General features: G+C 40.9%; 1 long non-coding RNA gene across 1 annotated transcript; it reads right to left on the minus strand.

Annotated features, from left to right (window-relative positions):
• Positions 1–769: 769 nt before the first annotated feature.
• Positions 770–5,514, minus strand: LOC109374506 (uncharacterized). Its single transcript, XR_002122396.1, has 4 exons — positions 5,328–5,514; positions 2,661–2,772; positions 1,693–1,771; positions 770–812 (listed from the first exon to the last, which is right to left on the minus strand). It is a non-coding gene; the product is annotated as an uncharacterized LOC109374506 (long non-coding RNA).
• Between the last annotated feature and the right edge of the window lie 3,238 nt (positions 5,515–8,752).

An 8,752-nucleotide genomic window follows, 5' to 3' on the forward strand; every position in this document is an offset into this window, starting at 1 on the left:
ATATTTGGTACACAGGAGTTTGTTCTGGGTCAAATTTCCCCAGTCCTGAGGATGGTATCGGGCCTCTTGTGCTTTTTACTGAAAGTCTTCATCATGGAGCCCTCGATGTCTGACTCCACCGTGAGTGTTGTCTGCTCATGAGACCTGCTGTACAAATGGCCTCTGGGAGTCACTGCTTTCCTGAGTGAGAGCCATTGTTTCCAGGGTCTTAGGCTTTCCTCTGTCTTAGCTGATTCCCATGTTTGCTGAAGCACATTGTTAATCATTTACTAATTAAGGAAGTTTGATAGGTAAATTTCTCAAATCTGTGCCTTTCTAAAAATATCATTATGAATAAAATAATTAACAAGGTTGACCTAATGGACATATATTTTTTTAAAGATTTTTTATTGGGGAATTGGGGGATGGGAACAGCGCTGGGGAATCGGGGGAAGGGGAACAGACAAGTTGCTGTCCTTTTGTTCTTCAGTCTAGTTGTGGAGGACGTTGCTTCACTGGCCCAAGTTGGCACCATCATTGCGCTCTTCCCGGGTGAGGCAGATCAGTCGCTGGCTTCTGGACAGCTGCTCACTGCGGCTGCTGGCCACTCACGCTGGCTGCTGGCTACACACGGTAGCCCATGGCAACCCACTGCCACAGGGGCTGTAGCCTACGCCGTCGCCGGTGACTCACCGCAGCCCAACTCCAGGTCGAGCTGTTGTTCAGCATCTTAGCTGTAGAGGGCAGTGTCACTGGCCCTCATATGTGGGATCCAAACCAGGGTCCTTTGGCATCCCAAGCCAGTTCTTAACCAACACACCACTCGGCCGGCCCTAATGGACATATTTTAAATATTATACTTAATAATTAAAAAAAAGAACCACTCTTTTATATTTATATACCAAAAAAAATCAAGAATTGACTACCATTGTAAATCATAAATCAACTTTCAACAAATTTCAATGAGTTAGTGTCAAACAGAGCTTATTATCTGATCACAAAACAATTATGCTAAAACTCAATAACAAAACCACACCTACTTTTTAAAAACCATATATTTGTAAATTTTAAAACAGCTCTGTAAATATCTAAAGGATTGAAATATAAATAATAATGTGAATTAGAAATATTTTAAAATCAAAACAGTAAAAAATGCTAAATTTCAAAACTAAAGTAGAAATTTAAGGGAAATTTATAACCTTAAATTGCTTGTATTAGAAGAGGAGAAAGGCTGAACATTAAATAATTAAATTGGATTAAGTAGCCAACTAAAGATGTTAGAAAAAGAACCCCAGGAAAAAACTAAGGTGATGAGTGAAATTGTAAGACAAGGGCAACACTTATGAAATAGAAAAGAAAAGAAAATAGAGCCAACAGTCAAAGTAATTAACAGAGCTCTGCAAACGTGCTTCAGGTCAGGAAAGCAAAGGCAGTACAACAATATCAGGAATGAGAAGGGGTAGCTACAAGATAAAAGATAAGAGGGGAATGTTGTAAGTACCTTTATGCCAATAAACTTGTATTCTTAGGTGAAATGGACAAATTCTTAGAAAAATATAACTGGTAGTAATGGCCTCTACATAAAGTAGAAAATGGGAATGGTTTTATAACCGTTAATGAAATTGAAGCAGAAAGAAAACACTGGCCCCAAACAAATATACAGGTGAATTCTATCATGTATTCAATAGCTAGAAACAGATAATCTAGACTCACTCAGACTCTTACAGACGCTGGTAGAAGAGGCAACACTCCAGGATTCATTTTACGAGATGAAGAAGCCTGGATCCTGAAACTGCACAAGGACAATGTGGAAAAGAAAATTTACAGGCCGGTCTCATTCATGAATACAGATGAAAACAAAAACCCAAGTTTTTTTTTTTTTAAATAGTAAGATTCTATTCTAAGAAGTTGTATTGGAAAATATCTTAATATCACTTAGCTTACTAGAGATTTAAAGAGATATTCATCTCAAAAGGTCTAGAAAATATTAGATGACATTCAATATTTATGCAGTATTTTAGAAAAGTAAAACCAACCTCTTAGTAAACTAGAAATAGTAGGTATTTATTTTCCTGATCAAGGAAATCAATTAAAAAGTACAGCATTAGCATCATTAATCATTGGCAAAACATTAAAAGTATTGCTTTTAAACACAGAAACAAAATAAAGTTTGCAATAAAGATTTTAGCCAACTCAACAAGACAAGAAAAAGAAGAGTAAAGATATAAGAATGAAAAAGGATAAAATAAAACTCTCATTATTTGCCAATGATATGAAAACCCAGATGGGAAACTCCTAATAATCTATAGATTCATTATTAGAATTATTAAGAGAGTTTAGCAAAGTTGCCAAGTATAAAATCAGTACACAAAAGTTAATTTTATTTTTTATGTCAGTAATAAACAGAAAGATATAATTGCAAATTTCCAGTTATAAAAGCAGGGGAAAAAAACCTGTATCTTGGAATGACTCTAAAATATGCAAGTCCTTCACATAGAAAATTATAATGACTTTTTTGAAAGCTATTAGAGAAGACCTAAATAAATAGAGAGACACCATGTATTTTTGGGAAAGGAAGATAATTTTGTAAATATGTACATTTTCTTCATTTTGATCTATAGCATTAAAGAAATGCCAATTAAAAGCTTAACATGGTTTTCAATGGAATGTGATAAGCTTACTCTATTTGAAGCACAAACAGCCAAGAATATCCAAAATCCTCCTGAAGAAGCACAACTTTCTCGATGGGAATGGGACAGCATGTTTTCTCCGATATCACAATTTATTATAAAACTAGAGTAATTAAAACAGTGTCATATTAGGAGAGGATAGACAGATTGATGGAACAAAATATGAGAATTCCACTCATAGATGAAAACTTGATATATGAGAGGGGTGACATTGCTCTTTATTTACCCATGTGGGGAAAAAAATCAAGACCCTAATTACACCATACACAAAAGTAAATTCCAGATGGATTAAGAACTTAAATATAAAAATATTAAACATTTACAAGAAATATATGAGAGGAATTTCATGACTTCAAGGAGATTTGTGTTTTTGTAACAAGACACTAATATCAAACTAAAGGAAAAGATGGATGCATTTGAATACATTAATACATTGTGTATATTTGAATACATTGAATACTTTGAAACTACTGTGGTCTGACCAGCTTTACAATTTGGAAGTGCTGAAAAGGCTGCATGAAAAAGATGAAACTACCTGAACTTTTCGCCAACAATTCATGGTTCTTACATCATGACAATGCACCAGCTCACATGGCACTGTCTGTGAGGGAGTTTTTAGCCAGTCAACAAATAACTGTATTGGAACACCCTCCTGACTCGCCTGACCTGGCCCCCAATGACTTTTTTCATTACCCGAAGATAAAGGAAATATTGAAAGGAAGACATTTTGATGACAGTCAGGGCATCAAGGGTAATACGACGACAGCTCTGATAGCCATTCCAGAAAAAGAGTTCCAAAACTGCTTTGAAGGGTGGACTAGGCACTGGTGTTGATGTATAGCTTCCAAGGGGAGTACTTTGAAGGTGACCATAGTGATATTCAGCAATGAGGTATGTAGCACTTTTTCTAGGATGAGTTCGTGAACGTAATTGGCAGACATGGTATTTATCAAAGTATACCATAAAGAGATGTATCTTTTAAAGTGAGTTTCAATTCTCTCTGCTATATGTGTGTGTGTGTGTGTGTGTGTGTGTGTGTGTGCATATATATATATATATATATTACATCATTTATATCTATGTAGATGTATACATACTCATTTATGTGTAAATTTCATAATTTCTAAAAATTAAGTCCCCTTTCCTATCCTTACACTTGATGTTTAGTTTGTGGCCTGTTTTTTTGTTTGTTTGTTTTTTTATGGTGGATGTAGTAAATATCTCTGAGGATATTAGTTTGAGTAATTCTCTTTTCTCTAAATTACCCATCTGTTTACAACTCTCTCTCTCTCTCTCTCCTGTGCCTCTTCTAAGATACCTGGTTATCCTTGGCTGCCTATTCGTATTTTAAAACAGCTTGGGAGCATCATGTGCATGTACTTGCTTTGCTTAAGGCTGGGGTTGTGTGGGGAGCCAGCAGTTGTGCTGAGGGACATCTAAATGCAATTTTGGGAGTATCTTTTCTCTGGGACCATTTCGTTTCTCAAGGGAAAAAGCCCTTTATTGTATTTTTGTTTGGGGGTTTTTGTTTGTTTCTGGTTTGGGATTGTTGTCTTGTTGTCCTGGGGAGGTTGGTACGTGGCTGCTGTGTGTTTTGAGCAAGGGCTTTGGGTAGCATGCACTGCTCTGTGTGCAGGATTTCAGCAAATCCCCCTTCCAAGCTCATGTCTAACTCCTGGCTTCATTCCACGGGGCGTTTCCTAGGCCCAAGTCCACGGGGTTCGGCAGAGCATGGCAGCCCCTCCTCTGTTCTATCTCTGCCCAGGTACTCTCTCTTCCAGGCTCTGGGTTCCTGTTCTCAGTCTCAGCAGCTGTCACTACTCCATCTGCTCATTTCTTACCCGTATTTTATTGACTTCACCCATCTGCTGATAACCTCTCTACTGGTCTCTTCATTGCTCAGTTTATACGTTTTAATTATTGTTATTTAGAGTGGTCTTTGAAGAGAGAGGAGAAAATACATGCAGTAAACCTGTCATCTTTAATCAGAAGTTAGGTTACATTAAAAATAATAATAATAGTAATAATAATAATAATAATAATAAGAAGAAGAAGAAGAAGAAGAAGAAGAAGAAGAAGAAGAACTAGTGTTTATTGAACACTAACTAAGGGCTCTAAGAACTTGGCATGTATTATTTTGTTAATTTCCACAACAATCCAATGAGGCAAGCACTCTTATTTTTTCCTACTTTACAGATGAGGAAACTGAGAGACATAGATGATAAATAACTTGTCAAAGTCCTCAGAGGCAAGCAAGTGGCAGAGCCAGGCAGTCTGACTCCAGGAGCTATGCCTCTAAACATCATGTGACATATACGGATAGATGATTGAGAGATAGATAGACATCAAACCTGAAGACCCTATCATTAATGGTGGAGGTGAAAGACTAAAACTTTGATCCCAAACCAAAAAAGTAAAAGTCAGCTCAGAATGAAAAGTAAAAAAGCATGTCACCCCAATAAACTTTAACTAAGGAAAAAAAAAAAGTAAAAGAGCAGCTAGCTCTGCCCTTAATCAAGTCGGGAGGACAGAAACAGATAAAACCAGCTTTAAAATCAATAGAAAACAATATTTCTCTCAGAAGTCATGCTGCAGATGTAAAATGTCATAAAGAATAAAGACCCCCCCTTCCTCTTTGAATCACCACGTCTTTCTTACCAAAGATGCTCCCAGGCTGCTTTGCTCTACCCATCTATTATCGGAGAGACCCAATTGCTTAATGGCCATCGACTCATGATAGTTTCCAATCCGTAGTTAATTTCCACATGCCCTAATCCTGCGTCAGGCACAGCAGTCAGTTCAAAACTGAATCCCACTTCCCTGAGACTCCTCTCAAAAATTTTCAACAGGGACCCAAACCTTGCAAAAGATGCTTTTCCCTCTTCCCTGTGATTTCTTTGGAATGCCCTCCCTCACTGCATTGAGGCAACCAATGTAATTTTGTCAGATGACAAGTTTGTGCCTGGTGGGAGGTACATGTTCTTAGAGATTAATTCCTTACGCTTAAAGTCATGAGTTTTCCTACAGCGCCAGAGCCCCGGGTGGCGGGGTAGGGGGTGGAGGAGTGAAAGGTGGTCACACAAAGAAAAGCTTGGGAGAAGGGCGTCCTGGTGGAGGAGCAAGGTTAGGACTTAGAAGGCTCAGGTGGCTACATTGTATTTTGTTCTCTGGTTGGCTGTAGTTCTGAACTTTTATCTGACCTCTGGGCACTGAATTGTCTCAATTTCTGGCCTCTGCCTAGGACAGTTGCAACTGCCATTTCTGAGCTGATAACTATTTCTGCCCCTTTGCCCTAAGGACTTTTGCACCTACTTTAGGCAGCTGGAGTTTCAGGATGAATGTTTCTCAGTTGAGAGAGAAGTGGTCTAGCCCTCATGCTCAGTACCATGTGGAAGCTGCCCTAATCTAGTGCAGCATCACTGTGAGAGGGGCCGAGCCCCTGCCCCAGCCTCCACTACAGTGGGTTAGGGCCAGGAGGGCAGATCGGGGGTGGAACCATCAACCCTGTTGTTGGAGCACTACTTTTGGAGTTCTAGTTAAAGGATTCTCAGTGCTCTGTCAGCCATAGCTGAGACCCCATGGACATAAGGTTCTCATGACTGTTCTTGTTCCTATTCATATTGTTGTTAATACTTTTTACATTGGTATTGTGATTTTAACTTTTCTAAGTACCTTCACTTTGGTCTTCTTTTTCCCCTGTAAGTTATACACTGAGCAAGGAGTGTTGGGAGATCCACCTGAGCCTGGGGTGTTTGAACTGTGGATATGCCCAATGTTTAGACCATCAGAACTACCAGGCCTAGAAACTGGTTATTTCCACATCTCCATTCCAGATGTCACCTCCAGAAGCCACTCAGCCCCAAACAAGAGAATGGAGCCATGCCCTGGGCTTGGATTATATAAGTGGAGGCTGGACCACTGCCAGCTGTCTGGGTAGGGAGGGGTGGAGGAGGGCCCTGCCTCTACACTGGCCTCCTCAGGGTGGGTGTGGGTACAAGAATGTGGAGCGGCCACTCCGAGCCAGGCCAGGTGGGTCTTTGCTTTGCAGCCAGCTCCGAACTGACAGGCTCAAACCAGTTTGTGGCTTAGCCCGCACTTCAGAATGGGGTGGTGGCTGTGGTTCTTTTTTCCAACACCACCCTAAAGCAGACTTTCTCACTGAGAAGGGAGTGTGGACAAGAAGGAGAGGGCGCTCAGGACAGGAGGCTGCTTCTGCTCTTCTGAGCACCAGCCCCTGAAGTCAGCTCTCATGCTCATAGACGCTTTGGGGTTCATGTTGGGAGTGCCTGAGGCATCAGGGTTTCTTTAACTCTATTTTCCTCTCCTGAATCCACCCTTGTCCTTTTATCCAGTCTTCACACAGCAGCCAGAATGAGTTTTGAAAAACACAACCCTGGTCATGTCACTCCCCTGGCCTAACTAAGACTCCCAGTGGTCCCTCGCTGTGCAGCAAGTCCAAATTCCTCAGCCTGACCTGCCAGGCTCCGCATGTCCTAGAACACCCTACGTCAGCCTCACCTTGCCCCACTTTCCTCACTGCTCACCAAGCTTAGCTCACATTCTTGAAAACGGCTCTGTGTTTTCCTGCCTCAGGACCTTTGCACCTATTGTTTTGGCTGCATGAAATGCCCATCGTCCTCAGATCTTTCACCTATGAGCTCAGTATTTTCCTCAGAGAAGTCAACCCCAGGACTGTACCCCGCATTAGGTCCCCTTATAAAACTCCACATGACAATTTTCATTATTCATTTAATGTCAAACTTATCCTTTTGCTGGACCGAATGCTCCATGAGAAAAGGGAAACTTCTGCTCTTCTCACTGCTATATCTTCAGTACTGTCTATGAGCCAGTCAATTACATTCAGTTTATTGAGAACCTAATACTCAGATTCAGCAAAGACTTGCTGAGCATCTCCTATTTGTCAAGAATGATGCAACCTCATGTGCAATCTTAATTAATTTATTTAATCTCCATGACCTTCATGCTAGGATATGTGCTTCCAGAGCTGAGGTTACCACACTGAGATTATGAGTATTAGATGAGCTCATATGTGTCAAAAAGCATAGGCCTGGCACATATTAGGTGCTCAATAAATATTACTTCAGTGGAAAAGTACATTTTTTTAAAAAAAAGCAACTTCTGGTGAAAAAGTTAAATTATACATTGTACAGCTGAGAAAAATAAGATCCCCTAAATCACAATAGCTACGAAGGGCGAGGCCTAGGATTTGGACCCAGGCCTGGAGGCATGAGTCCAGAACTCATCCTGGGTCCCCACTCTCGCTGCTGGCCCAGTGGGAACTCAAAGAAGTGAAGGGCCTTGGTCTGTCCTAGAGGAACAGACAGTGACATTGATAAGAAACAGATACAGACACAGGAAATGACCTGAAGACATAGTGAAATTGGAAATCAGAGACGAGAAAGTTGTGAGGGACACCTCCAGGGATGGAAAGCCAGAAAGGGCATTCCAGGAGGGTGAGACAACAGAAGCAAAACAGAGAGGAACATGTAAGCATGAGTGGCAACCCACAACCAGAACGTGCGTGTTTCCAAGCAGTAGGAGATGAAACATGGAGAGGAAGGTGGGGCCAGTAGCTGGGGGTCCTGCACGGCACATGGAGAGGCAACTGGACCTGGTGATGAGAAGTCATTTGAGATTTGTGATCAAGGCAGCAACCCGATGCAAATGGAGTTCCAGAAAGATAATTCTGGGAGGGCAGCGCATGATAAACTGTATCAAAGAGGAAAGAAGAAAAGGCAGGGAAGAGGAATGGATGGATTAGAGCGAGAGGCAGCATTTGTTGAGCACCTAGTAAGTAGGTCCTTATAAAAGAGATCTCATTTAATCCTGCCAACAACACTGAATGGTGTGTACTCTTACCTGTGTTTTGCAGATAAAGAAACTGGAGTTTAAGGAGGTGAAATAACTTGCCAAGAGTTACTTAGCTAGAAAAGAACCAGAGCTCATGTTTGGGTGTTTTGCCTCCAAGTCCAGTAACTTCCCCACTGTATCACAAGGTGCATTTGACAGACTCCGGTTGGGAGGTCATTCCAGAAGGGAGGTCATAGGGTGGTGGCTTTTGG

The sequence above is a fragment of the Hipposideros armiger genome, unplaced genomic scaffold (genome assembly GCF_001890085.2).
Source record: "Hipposideros armiger isolate ML-2016 unplaced genomic scaffold, ASM189008v1 scaffold_826, whole genome shotgun sequence".
NCBI classification, from domain to species: domain Eukaryota; kingdom Metazoa; phylum Chordata; class Mammalia; order Chiroptera; family Hipposideridae; genus Hipposideros; species Hipposideros armiger.